Below are 13,525 nucleotides of genomic sequence, written 5' to 3'. Positions count from 1 at the left end.
AAACAAATTCACTCCATACATTCTCCTGTGTAAATTACGTTTATAAAGCCCTTTTTCTAACTGCAAACCCTGTTCTGAAACTCTTCCTGGACAGATGTAATAGAACACATGGCCACGTCCCCACCAGACATAAATATCTCTTTGATATCCCCAGAGTCAAACTTAATCTATGTAAACACTCTATGTAAATAAAGGGACCTAGTCTATGGAACTCACTCCCTTATAATGATTTGAAAAGCTGTCCAACTTCTGCCATATTCAAAAATAAAACCAAAAAGTACCTGTAGTACTTTTTAAGTACGAGGGAGTAATGCGCAAAGCGTCCCTCACCTGTGACGTCACAGCGTCATCTGACGCCATATCAACACATCGGCCATTTTGTCGTCAGTTCAGTCATGGCGAGGACTAACCCTTCATGCAAACTGCACCTACTATCAAGAAGAAGAAGATTTTGTGTTCCACCGATAGTATTATCGTAAGTAAGCACTTATATTTTATATTTTATTAAATTAATTGATTCTATTTTTCTGTAATAAAGGTCCAAAGGGTTGTTAAGGAACAAGGGTGTAGCGATACCGACGCTCAGTGCGCTCAACTCACACCAAAGTATCACCTGTGTAGCTTCTGTAATTAGTGTTAATTAGTTATGCTATAAGATAATGAAGCGAGTATAAGATTAACTCGCTACAAGGGTACTGTGTTGGGAGGTGAGGGCTGTTACTGGTGTCTGTGGGGATGTGAGGACTTGTACCAACCACTATCACCACCAGTACCTTGTCTTGCATCCTGCTTAGTATTCCTATTGAGATATGAAGTATTATTGCATTCATATAATTATTCATTCATTGTCATTACTATTTTTATGGGCTATGTTCTGTTACCCTAATGCTTTTTACCCCTGGGCATGTCCATTTACTCTCCAGCCCTTCACAAGCCACTGCTGCACCCCCTCCATGCCCATACTTACTGTGCTTATTCTTACAGGACTGCACTGCATTATGTGGTGCTCACTGCCTGGACACCTTGATACATGCATTATAGGGTTCTGGTAGTTGTTCTACTCACCAAGCCCTTCCAAGGCCAGGCTTGACATGTGAGAGCTTGGTCCAACAGGCTGTTGCTTGGACAGGCCCCTCAGGCCCACATATCCACCACAGCCTTGTTTGTCCGGCACTTCAAAATCAAATGTTTATTTACGTAAGGTACATACATATTTTTAGGTAAGGTACTCTTTATTTGGGTAAATTTATCTTCGTAGTATTTAGCTTTGGCTCGTCTAATTATCTTGGATAGCAATAACGAGTAATTCTTTGAGAATTCTTTGGAGACAATTCCTAACCTATACTTCTCCCAACCTATACTTCTTCTCAAGGTCATCTTCACTTCTTGAAGATGTTCAGGTTTTCTCTTGAAGATGTCGACGGTTGTTCCAGCAATACTGTATTTCTTTTATTGCTGAAAACCTGTTTTCAGCCTAATGCTTTTTACATTAATGCTTTTTGAAAACCTGTTTTCAGCCATAAAAAAATAATCCTGAATCCAGAAAAAAATCCCTTTTGTATCGTCTGGAAATTTTCAAATATTGCTGATCAAACCTGAGTCTAAATTATTTGTATATATTATGAATTACAGAGGTCCCAGGACAGGGTTTTTAGGCACTCCACTTACATTTTCCCACTCTGACTTAACCCCCATTTATACAAACTCAGTCTTATCTTTTAGCTAATAATTTATTGTACACACCATACTCAGCCTGTGTAGGGTAGTTTATTGTGCATGTGTAGTATATATATTTGTGTAGTATATTTGGTATATTTAATGCCTCTAACCTCTCCTCATAGTTCTTGTCCTTCAGTTCTGGGAGCCACTTAGTAGCATGTCTTTGCACCTTTTCCAGTTTGTTTATGTGCTTCTTAAGATATGGGCACCATACAACCGCTGCATATTCCAACTTTGGTCTAACAAAAGTCGTGAACAATTTCTTGAGTATTTCGCCATCCATGCATTTAAAAGCTCTGAATATTATCCTTTACCTGCAATTGGTTGTTGCTGTATTTATAGAATATGATTTGTTCTACTTTACATTTGTTTGTTCCTTTTTTTCAAAATTTCTTTCTGCCTCTCTCCTCACTGCCGTGTAGTTGTTTCTCTTTGTATTACTGGTATGTTTGGGGGTTTGGCCTCTTCGTATATTGATTCCATTTTTGTGTCTTTTGGTCTCTGTCCGTCTTGAAATTTCAGTTGAACAAATCCTGTTTCCTAGTTCTGCATCTTTGTTTTGGTATAAATGTTTTTGTTCCTTTATCATATATTTCACAAAATTGACATACTGTGCATTAATTCATCTCAATTACTTCCTTTCCTAACAGCAAGCCTTTCCAGTAAAATTCTTTGAATTCTTTTCTGACTTCTGGCCTAATGTTTGTTTTATCCTAGTGTGTATGATGCCTAGCGTGTGTCTGGTGCCTGTTGTGTTAAACCGAAGATAAATGCATAAGTATAGGTCAGTAATTTCTCCAGCTTTGAAAGGGGCTTTCATTATGCAGCAGTATTCCACTCTAGAGAGCACTAGCGTCTTGAAAACTATCATCATCGGTATAGCATCTCTAGTGTGAAAAGTTCTTGTTATCTATCCTGTCATTTTTCTTGCAGTTGTGACGGCTACTTTATTGTGTTCTTTAAATGTAAGGCCTTCTGACATCAGTACACCCAAATCCTTTACGTTGCTTTTCCGTTCAATGTTATGATTTGACTGAGTTTTGTAAGTGGTTTCCGTTTTTATATTTTTTATTTTTTCCGTAGCGCATGAGCTGAAACTTATGTTCGTTAATCACCATGTTATTTTCTGTAGCCCATAGAAAGACCTGATTTACATCTGATTGGAGGTTTGCCGTGTCCTCTATGTTGCCTACTCTCGTGAAGATTCTAGTGTCGTCTGCAAAGGATGATCAAGTACTATAGGTTGTGTCCTTGTCTATGTCCGATATGAGGATGAGAAAAAGTATTGGAGCAAGCACAGTACGCTTGGGGACTGAGCTCTTTACGGTTGATGGTCCAGATTTTATTTTGTTGACTACTACACATTGGGTTCTATTAGTCAGGAAGTTGTATATCCATCTGCCTATTTTTCCGGTAATTCCTTTTGAACGCATTTTATGTGCAATAACACAATGGTCACATTTGTCAAAGGCTATTTTTTGTCAAAGCGTTTTGTTTGTCTTCCATGGCATCTAGTGCCATGTCAGAGTGGTCCAGCAACTGTGATAGGCAAGAGCGCCCTGTTCTGAAACCATGTTGTCTGGGGTTATGGAGATGCTGTGATTCCATGTATTTTGTGATCTTACTTCTTAGCATTCTCTCAAAGATTTTTATGATGTGCGATGTTAGTGCTATCGGTCTGTAGTTTTTTGCCTCTGCCTTATTTCCTCCTTTATGGGGCGGTGCTATCTCTGCTGTTTTTAGTATGTCAGGGACAATGCCAGTATCTTGGCTTTGTCTCCAAAGAATGTGAAGGGCCTGCGATAACGTTTTTTACAGTTCTTGATGAATATAGAGTTCCAAGAGTCAGGGCCTGGTGCAGAGTGCATAGGCATACTGTCTATGGCTTCTTCAAAATCCAGTGGGGATAGGATCAAATCTGATTTATGATTTGATGTTGGTATCATATCCATGAAAAATTCATTTGGGTTATCAATCAGATGGATGGAGAGCTACACTCGTGGTGTCCCATTTTCCCAGCACTCTTTGTCATATAATGCTTTGAAACTTTTGACGGATTTGGCCTCCACCACCTTCTCACCTAACATGTTCCAACCGTTTACCATTCTGTTTGCAAAAGTGAATTGTCTTACATTTCTTCGGCATCTTTGTTTAGTTCGTTTAAATCTATAACCTCTTGTTCTTGAAATTCCAGGTCTCGGGAAATCTTCCCTATCAAGTTTATCAATTCCTGTTACTGTTTTGTACGTAGTGATCATATCTCCTCTTTTCCTTCTGTCTTCTAGTTTGGAATATTTAATGCCTCTAATGTCTCCTCATAAATCCTGCCCTTCAGTTTTGGTATGAATGTTTGTGTGCCTTCATCGTATATTTTGCAAAATATGGAATACATCTCATTTACTTTACTTTAAGAATATGGTTCGATCAATTAAAAACCCTCTTGTTCAAATTGCAAAGAGACTGAAAGAGATGCAGCATGCTCAATGGATTATATATTAGTGATTATTATTAGGATTATATATTAGTGAATCATATTAGTGATTCAATTATTATGGTCATAAAACAATAAACAAATAGTTTTGGTGTTATTACACTCTATTCACAGGTTATATATAAGTATCTGCATGTTTTGTTCACCATTACAAACCACTAAGTTGGTTTGATTTTTGTTGAGATTGTTATTTATGATAAGATTCCTTACGTTATCTGAGAATGAAGCTATGTCGGTATTGGGAAATCTATAGATGGCACTTATAGTCAAGGAGGATTTAAGGGATTTACTGGAGAACTTGGCAAAGGTATATTCACAATAGTCGTCTCTATTACTAATGAGACTATTGCAGATGAAGGTATCTTTGTAAGATATTGCTATGCCACCTCCTTTTTTTATTAGGCCTGCAGTTGTGAATGGCTTTATTATCAGCCAAGTTGTAGCATACAACATAGCATATATATGTATATGGCATACATATATATATATATATATATATATATATATATATATATATATATATATATATATATATATATATATATATATATATATATATATATATATATATATACACATTATATATATATATATATATATGTTATGTTACAACATAACAGGCCAATTACACTGGATTAATCTTTGTGTTTAGATAGGAGATGCCTCGTATGGGCCAATAAGCCTTCTGCAGCCCCTATGTTTATCCCTTATGTATCCCCCCATGTTTTCACCTTCATTGTATTATCACCTGACCTAATGCGGGTATAAAATCAACTAATATATATATATATATATATATATATATATATATATATATATATATATATATATATATATATATATATATATATATATATATTCAAAATTCGTCAGTGTACTACATTTTTGTTGTTGCTTTTAGGTGATGCTTTTAACCAGTGTACGTGGGTCTGATTGTGCAACCACAGTTCGAAGAATAATGAAGATATGAACAAACGGCCTGTGGTCACTATACAGTCTGGAAGGGCAAAAGAAGAAATTGGCATTTCTACAAAAACAAGAACTATATAATGTTATTTTAAGTAAGTAACCAAAAAATTAAATAATTTTTTTAAAGTTTAAAATTCACTTAAAAATGTAAATTTTAAGTTAAAAAATTTTAACCAAAAAACTTAATATTTTTCATATTTGGAACCATTCCATAATCCCAAGCATAAATGATTATATTTCTATCACTTGCTCTTAAGATTGTTTCATTTAATAGAGGTTGGGCATAATTGTTCTCTGCTGCTAATAGAACTGACTGACTTAGCTATAGGAAAATGTAAACTTAATTGGTTTATCCATTACAGTATTTTGCAGTTTATTTCATGATCCTGTGCTTAATACTTGCATAAATAGTAGATTACAAAATGCATTTTTATATCATTAGTATTGAATAATAATAATGCAAATAATTGACTTATAAATGATGTACAATTAATTGGTAGGTGATATTATATTATTAATATTTTTTCATTCTTGCAAAGCCTTAACAAAGTCATTAACATGTTAATATAAACTTGATCACCTTCCACTTATTTTCTCATGTGCTACCTACATGTACAAAACCTTATTCCTAAATGCATATTTTGTTCTGAAACTTGTCCTTTATATGTTGTGTATCACCATCTCTGGAGAGTTTTATCTGATTGATGTATAAATTACTTTTAATTTTACAGAATATTATTGTTATACTGAATTTATTATTATATAAATAACTTAATTTTACAGAATCATCTATCAACGCACATCCACAAGTTGAGGAGGAGGATGTGACCTTCCAGATGTCTGAAGTACTGAAACAGGCACCAAACAGGCCTGGTGGATCTAGGTACAAGGTAAAATAATTTAAATTTTTTTTTTTTTTTTTACTAATTGTCCAATATATATATATATATATATATATATATATATATATATATATATATATATATATATATATATATATATATATAAATATATATATATATATATATATATATATATATATATATATATATATATATATAAATAAATATATATATATATATATAAATATATATATAATGTGTCGTACCTAGTAGCCAGAACGCACATCTCAGCCTACTATGCAAGGCCCGATTTGCCTAATAAGCCAAGTTTTCTTGAATTAATGTTTTTTCGACTACCTAACCTAACATTTTCAGCTACCTAACCTAACCTATAAAGATAGGTTAGGTTCGGTCATATATCTCTATTAATTTTAACTCCAATAAAAAAAGAATTGACCTCATACATAATGAAATGGATAGCTTTATCATTTCATAAGAAAAAAAATAGAGAAAATATATTAATTCATGAAAACTTGGCTTATTAGGCAAATCGGGCCTTGCATAGTAGGCTGAAAAGTGCGTTCTGGCGACTAGGTACGACATATATATATATATATATATATATATATATATATATATATATATATATATATATATATATATATATATATATATATATATATATATATGTATGTGTGTGTGTGTGTGTAATTACCTAAGTGTAGTTAAAGGATGAGACCGTCTTCCCAGCACTCTTTGTCATATAACGCTTTGAAACTACTGACAGTCTTGGCCTCCACCACCTTCTCACCTAACTTGTTCCAACCGTCTACCACTCTATTTGCGAAAGTGAATTTTCTTATATTTCTTTAGCATCTGTGTTAAGCTAGTTTCAATCTATGACCTCCTGTTCTTGAAGTTCCAGGTCTCAGGAAATCTTCCCTGTCGATTTTATCAATTCCTGTTACTATTTTGTATGTAGTGATCATATCACCTCTTCTGTCTTTTAGTTTTGGCATATTTAATGCCTCTAACGTCTCCTCGTAGCTCTTGCCCTTCAGTTCTGGGAGCCACTTAGTAGCATGTCTTTGCACCTTTTCCAGTTTGTTGATGTGCTTCTTAAGATATGGGCCAACTTCTGTTGTTGGGCACCACACAACAGCTGCATATTCTAGCTTTGGCGTAACAAAAGTCATGAACAATTTCTTTAGTATATCACCATCCATGTATTTAAACGCAATTCTAAAGTTAGAAAGCGTAGCATAGGCTCCTCGCACAATATTCTTTATGTGGTCCTCAGGTGATAGTTTTCTATCTAGAACCACCCCTAGATCTCTTTCTTTATCAGAATTCTTTAAAGATTTCTCACATAATGTATAGGTTGTGTGGGGTCTATGTTCTCCTGTTCCACATTCCATAACATGGCATTTATTAACATTAAATTCCATTTGCCAAGTGGTGCTCCATATACTTATTTTATCCAGGTTTTCTTGAAGGGCATGACAATCATCTAAATTTCTTATCCTTCCTATTATCTTAGCATCATCAGCAAACATGTTCATGTAATTCTGTATACCAACTGGTAGATCATTTATGTAGACAATAAACATCACTGGTGCAAGAACTGAACCCTGTGGTACTCCACTTGTGACATTTCTCCAGTCCGATACATTGCCTCTGATTACTGCCCTCATTTTTCTATGTCAGAAAATTTTTCATCCATATTAGAAGCTTACCTGTCACCCCTCCAATATTTTCCAGTTTCCAGAACAACCTCTCTATGTGGAACTGTCGAATGCCTTTTTTAGGTCCAAATAGATGCAGTCAACCCAACCATCTCTTTCCTGTAATATATCTGTTGCTCGATCATAGAAACTGAGTAAATTCGATACACAGGATCTTCCAAATCGAAAACCATACTGTCTGTCTGAAATTATATCATTTCTCTCCAGGTGTTCTACCCATTTAGTTTTAATTATTTTTTCCAATATTCCAATTCCAATTTTTTCCAATAATGTGTGTGTGTGTATGTATATTTGTGTTGTTGAATATGACCGAAAGTCAGTCTTTCTGCCCCTCTCCTTACTGCTATTGTTGTTTCTCGCATCTGTGTATTGCTTGTATGTTTGGGCAATTTTTCCCCTTTTCCTAGTTCTGCATCTCTGCTTTAGTATAAATTTTGTTGTGCCATTATCATATATTTCACAAAACTTGACATACATCTCATTTACTTCATGTCCTAACAGCAAGTGTTTGTCAAATTCCTTAAGGAAATATCTGAGTTCCCCATAATGACCTCTCCACAAGTCAGGTTTTTCAACTGCTTCAAGCTCATTTTCTTCCAGATTATAATGCATTGCATACTTTATTCCCAAAAAGACATGGTCACTTTAACCCAAGTGACAATGTCACTTGGGTAAAAGGAGGGAGGTACCAAAGGAGGGAGGTACTGAATGATAAATATATCATTCTCTTTCCTGGTAAATATAATATCCAGCATGGAGGGAACATCCCCTTCCCTCATCCTCGTAGCTTGTTTAACATGTAGAAACATGAATGTTTACAGGGTGAGGTTTACGAAATTATATATATATATATATATATATATATAATTGGTCTCTGGTCTATATATATTATATATATATATATATATATATATATATATATATATATATATATATATATATATATATATATATATATAAGTTTGTGTGTGTGTAATTTATATAAATAAATAATTAAATATTAATTTTGTTAATATCTTTTCAGGGAAAACTTGCAAGTACAATTCGTATACAAGAGGGGCAACAAGAGCCAGAGGATGTCTACTAAGAAAATATATAAGTCTTTATCCTCACACTCTTGATATATGGTCTTCTCTGGTCTCTTTATTTTCTCTCCTCACAAATGTCCCTTTTTTTTATTTCTTTTACGTTTCTCTCCTGTTTTTCTTGTCTTTTAATCTCTCCTTTCCTCCTCTCTTCTAACACCTCTCGTTTCCTGTCTCTTCTAGCTTCTCTCTTCCTTTACTTTTTATATTTGTGGTATTCATTTATGTCATTTTTATCTTGTATATTTTTCTTGTATCTTTTTCTTATCTTGTGTTTCTCTTCCCCTTCTCTTCAATGATTTCTCATTTCTCTCCTCTCTCTGTTGTTTCTGTTCTGTCTTCTCTCTCCTTGCCTTAATTTTGTTCTGTCTCCTCTTTTGTTGTGTGTGTGTCTTTCTGTCTCTGTCTGTCTCTCTCTTTCTCTCTCTCTCTCTGGCTCTCTTGCTCTCTCTCTCTCTCTGGCTCTCTCTCTCTCTGGCTCTCTCTCTCTCGCTCTCTCTGGCTCTCTTGCTCTCTCTCTCTCTGGCTCTCTCTCTCTCTCTCTGGCTCTCTCTCTCTCTCTGGCTCTCTCTCTCTCTCTCTCTGGCTCTCTCTCTCTCTCTCTCTCTCTCTGGCTCTCTCTCTCTCTCTGGCTCTCTCTCTCTCTCTCTCTCTGGCTCTCTCTCTCTCTCTGGCTCTCTCTCTCTCTCTAGCTCTCTCTCTCTCTCTGGCTCTCTCTCTCTTTCTGGCTCTCTCTCTCTCTCTCTCTCTGGCTCTCTCTCTCTCTCTCTCTGGCTCTCTCGCTCTCTCTGGCTCTTTCGCTCTCTCTGGCTCTCTTTCTCTCTCTGGCTCTCGCTCTCTCTGGCTCTCTCTCTCTCTCTGGCTCTCTCTCTCTCTGGCTCTCTCTCTCTCACTCTCTGGCTCTCTCTCTCTCTCTGGCTCTCTCTCTCTCTCTGACTCTCTCTGGCTCACGCTCTCTCTCTCTGGCTCTGTGGCGCTCTCTCTCTGGCTCTCGCTCTCTCTCTCTGGCTCTGGGTCTCTCTCTCTGGCTCTCATATTTCATTTGATTTAAAAATGTCTGAGATTTTTTACTTAATCTAAGTTATATTGCATGGTGCTAATATGAATATTATACATGACTGTTTTTTCTTTTCTTTCTCTTTCTCCCTTTCTTTCTTTCTCTTTCTTTCCTTCTCTCTCTTTTTCTTTCTCTTTCTACATGAATATTATACTTGACTGTGTTTACATTCACTTGTAGATTTTTATTTTTAGTTAATTAGTCCTAAACTTTTGATTAATAGATTTTTATTATTAGTCATAGAAAAACTATAGTGTTATATGTATACTCGGAAAATTTTACTTGTTTTAGTTTTAAGTAACAATAACTGCTTATAACGTCAGACTGATCTCAGCATGACATGAATCACAGGCTGCTTGATCACAAAATCTATTGTGTTCACATATTGCATATATAGATTTTTAAATTTTTACTTTTATATTCTGTTATAGATATAGTCTATATATTTCGAGCTATTACATATATTTTGTTGTATTACTCATTCTTAATTAAATAAATATAATATTTTAATTCTCTTTTTGTACCCTATTTATTTGTAATTTACACATACATATATAGGATGTCCATTTCTATCTCAGATATGTCTTCTTTCTTTCTCTCCCTTTCTATTTCAGATATGAATTACAAAATTATTATACCCTAATTTACCCTAAACGCTTTAATGTAGGTAATTAAAAGATCATAAAAAAGTTTTTAGAAATGTTAATTATATACGTTCTAAGGTTGTATATAAAAGTTCTCAAAAAACCTTTTCTAAACGTAATTATAAACGTGCTGAAAACAATGAAATGTCGTTTTTAGGATGTTTTAAAAACATGAAAATGTTTGCTGGGTAGCTGAATAACGAACTTCAGGTCCTTTGACCTTCCTACTGAAATAGGCTACTGGATGGGGTAAATTATCTGCGTCTCGCTGAATTAAGCACCCGCCAATAGCAATACCGCTGGCGTCAGTGTGCACTTCCCACTCTTTCTCAAAATCAGGAATAGCCAATACCGGTGTCGTGATTAGTTGGTCTTTCAGTTTGCGATAGGCCTCGTCATGTTCTGATTTCCACACAAACTTCGCATTTTTCTTTGTCAGATCAGTCAGGGGTGCTGAAATGCCAGCGAAACCTTCAATGTGACGACGAAAATATCCGGCCGCCCCCAAAAACCTACGCACGTCCTTTGCTGTCCTTGGAGTAGGCATGTCAGCAATGGCGCGGCAAGAATCTGGGTCAGGTCGGATACCGTCTGGGCACACCTGGAACCCCAGAAATTTGAATTTCTGAGCCGCCAGGGTGCACTTCTGAACATTCAGCCTGAAACCTGCCTGATCTAACAACTTCAAAGTCTCAGTCAAGTCCTGTAGGTGTTCCTCAAACGTCCTGGAATATATGACAACATCATCCAGGTACGCTAAAGAATGCCTACCCAGTACCGGACTAAGGATAAAGTTGATGGCCCTCTGAAACGACGAAGGCGCTGTCTTCAAACCAAACGGCATCCTACGGAATTGATAAGTGTGCCTACCATCCGAGAATGCTGTTTTTTCCCTATCTTGTTCTGCCACCGGAATCGCCCAATACGCCGATTTTGCGTCAAGAGTTGAGAAATACTTAGCAGCACCAAATTGATCTATTATCTCCTGTATTCGGGGCAACGGATACACATCACCCTTAGTTAGTTCGTTCACCTTCCGGTAGTCAACACAGAAACGATAACTACCGTCCGGTTTCCGAACTAGCACAACAGGAGAGAGCCACGGTGACGTACTAGGCTCTATCACGCCCTGTCTCAACATTTTCTGGCACTCCTCCCTGATAATGTTCTTTGCCTGTTCCGGCAACCTCCACTGTCTTGTGTACACAGGCAAATGGTCACCAGTTGGAATGGTGTGCTCGATCTTATCAAGGAGACCAATCTGGTCATCCTCTGTCGCAAACAATTTCGGGAATTTTCGTAAAACTCCTCTCAGTGCCTTCCTATCCGCCTGTGCAACATGTTGCAAATCAAGTGCTGAAATTAATTTTTCCACTTCCTCTACATTCTGTGCAACATTTCTCGTTTCGTATTGTACTTTGGATGGTGTTTTAGTGTTCAACATATTCAGTGCACTACATTGTGCAGTGACGGCTGGCGTCTCAGCTGACTCATGGTGAAAGATTTCTGTGTCCTCCACCATGGTTCCCTGAGATACCCTATCACCTGCCCTGAAGCGAAAAGTCTTATGTGAAAGATTGACAACAGGAATGAGTGCACCTTTATCGAGCACTACAACTAAGTGATGAGGAATTAATAAACTATCACATCTCCCAGCCACCTGAAGGGTGGTACCTGGTTGTATGTGACGTCCCACGGCTACTTTAATAAATTTAACAGAATGTGGTGGGCAACTCTGTTTGGTCAATGCATGCAATGCGCATGACCTCTTAACTGTGTCTGGAAGAGACTTAAAAATCAATTTTGGATAGTGCGCATTATATTTCAGCTTCCTCTTAATTGAAGCTACAACTGGGGGATGGTCGATCATCTCCACTGGGTAGGAAGTCTGTCCCAACTGCAACCTGCAGTTCCTAGCCCCTTTTTGAGCAGACAAGGAATAATTAAATCGCGACAGAAAATCAGTTCCCATTAAGATGTGACCAGGAAAATCAAGGTTCTCTACGATCGTACATGTGTGAGGCTGCAATGCCCCATCAATCTCAAAATTAACTGTACCTTGACCTACGATCTCAATCTTTTCCCCATTGACTGCTGTTAATGTCTTTGCGCAACGTTGAAGACGTGCATACTTAAAATTGCTGAAGGCTGACTTTTTAATTACCGTTGCCTGGCTTCCTGTATCAACAAAAGCTGTCAATCTCACACCTTCCACTTTCACCTCAAAAGTAGGCCTGCTATCACTAGGAGCCTGCTTTCATGCTTTCGTAGGAGTGACTTCGCAATCCCTCTGTATATGCCCGCGCTTCCAGCAGGAGTAACACCTCCGCGGATCTCTGTTGGTACCCCGCGCAGGGTGGCTCGAACTTGCAGCTGAGGGCTGCTTCCCGCCTGATGAACCCGCGCCACAGTTCCTCAGCTTGGCTCCCTCGCCTTTACTTAACGCCTCTACGTATGGCGACAACTGAGTGCCCGGCGTCTCCGTGCGCATCTGCCTGTCTAAGGCTGTGGCGGCCTGGGGTTGGGGTTGAGGTATGGTGTGGGTGCTCCGCTCCAATATAGAAGCATCAAGAAATATGGACCAATAGGCTTTCTACAAACACTTCTATTCAATACCCATTGTTTGTGTTCTGTCTTGTGTTGATACTTTTAATACCCTATTAATATCCCCTCTTGTTCTGTCTTGTGTTAATGCCACATCACCCCTCCCACCTCACTCAAATGTAGATATAAAATCTGAGATACGTAAGTTCTATTCAGTTGTGTATTTGTGAACTAAAGTCTTTGAAAATGTAATAAGTTTTACGAAACGCGCCCGTGTCGCGTCAGACTAGAAATAAAAATGAATTTTGGAGAATTAATTTTTGATTTACCTCCAACAGTGAAGCGTAATGTACGAAAGATTGAGAAAATTCGTGTTAGAATTATTAATCTTACTTTTTCGGTCATATTTAATAATATATGTCTACAGGA

At 36.9% G+C, this 13,525-nt stretch overlaps 1 long non-coding RNA gene across 1 annotated transcript; it reads left to right on the top strand.

Moving 5' to 3' along the window:
* The first annotated feature begins 376 nt into the window (after positions 1-376).
* Positions 377-9,392, top strand: LOC138370963 (uncharacterized). Its single transcript, XR_011230277.1, has 4 exons — positions 377-475; positions 5,112-5,271; positions 5,963-6,069; positions 8,791-9,392. It is a non-coding gene; the product is annotated as an uncharacterized lncRNA (long non-coding RNA).
* The last annotated feature ends 4,133 nt before the right edge of the window (positions 9,393-13,525 follow it).

Source organism: Procambarus clarkii, chromosome 34, assembly GCF_040958095.1.
Source record: "Procambarus clarkii isolate CNS0578487 chromosome 34, FALCON_Pclarkii_2.0, whole genome shotgun sequence".
Lineage (NCBI taxonomy): Eukaryota > Metazoa > Arthropoda > Malacostraca > Decapoda > Cambaridae > Procambarus > Procambarus clarkii.
Note: the sequence above shows the minus strand (reverse complement) of the source record. Positions and strands in the feature narration are given on the sequence as shown.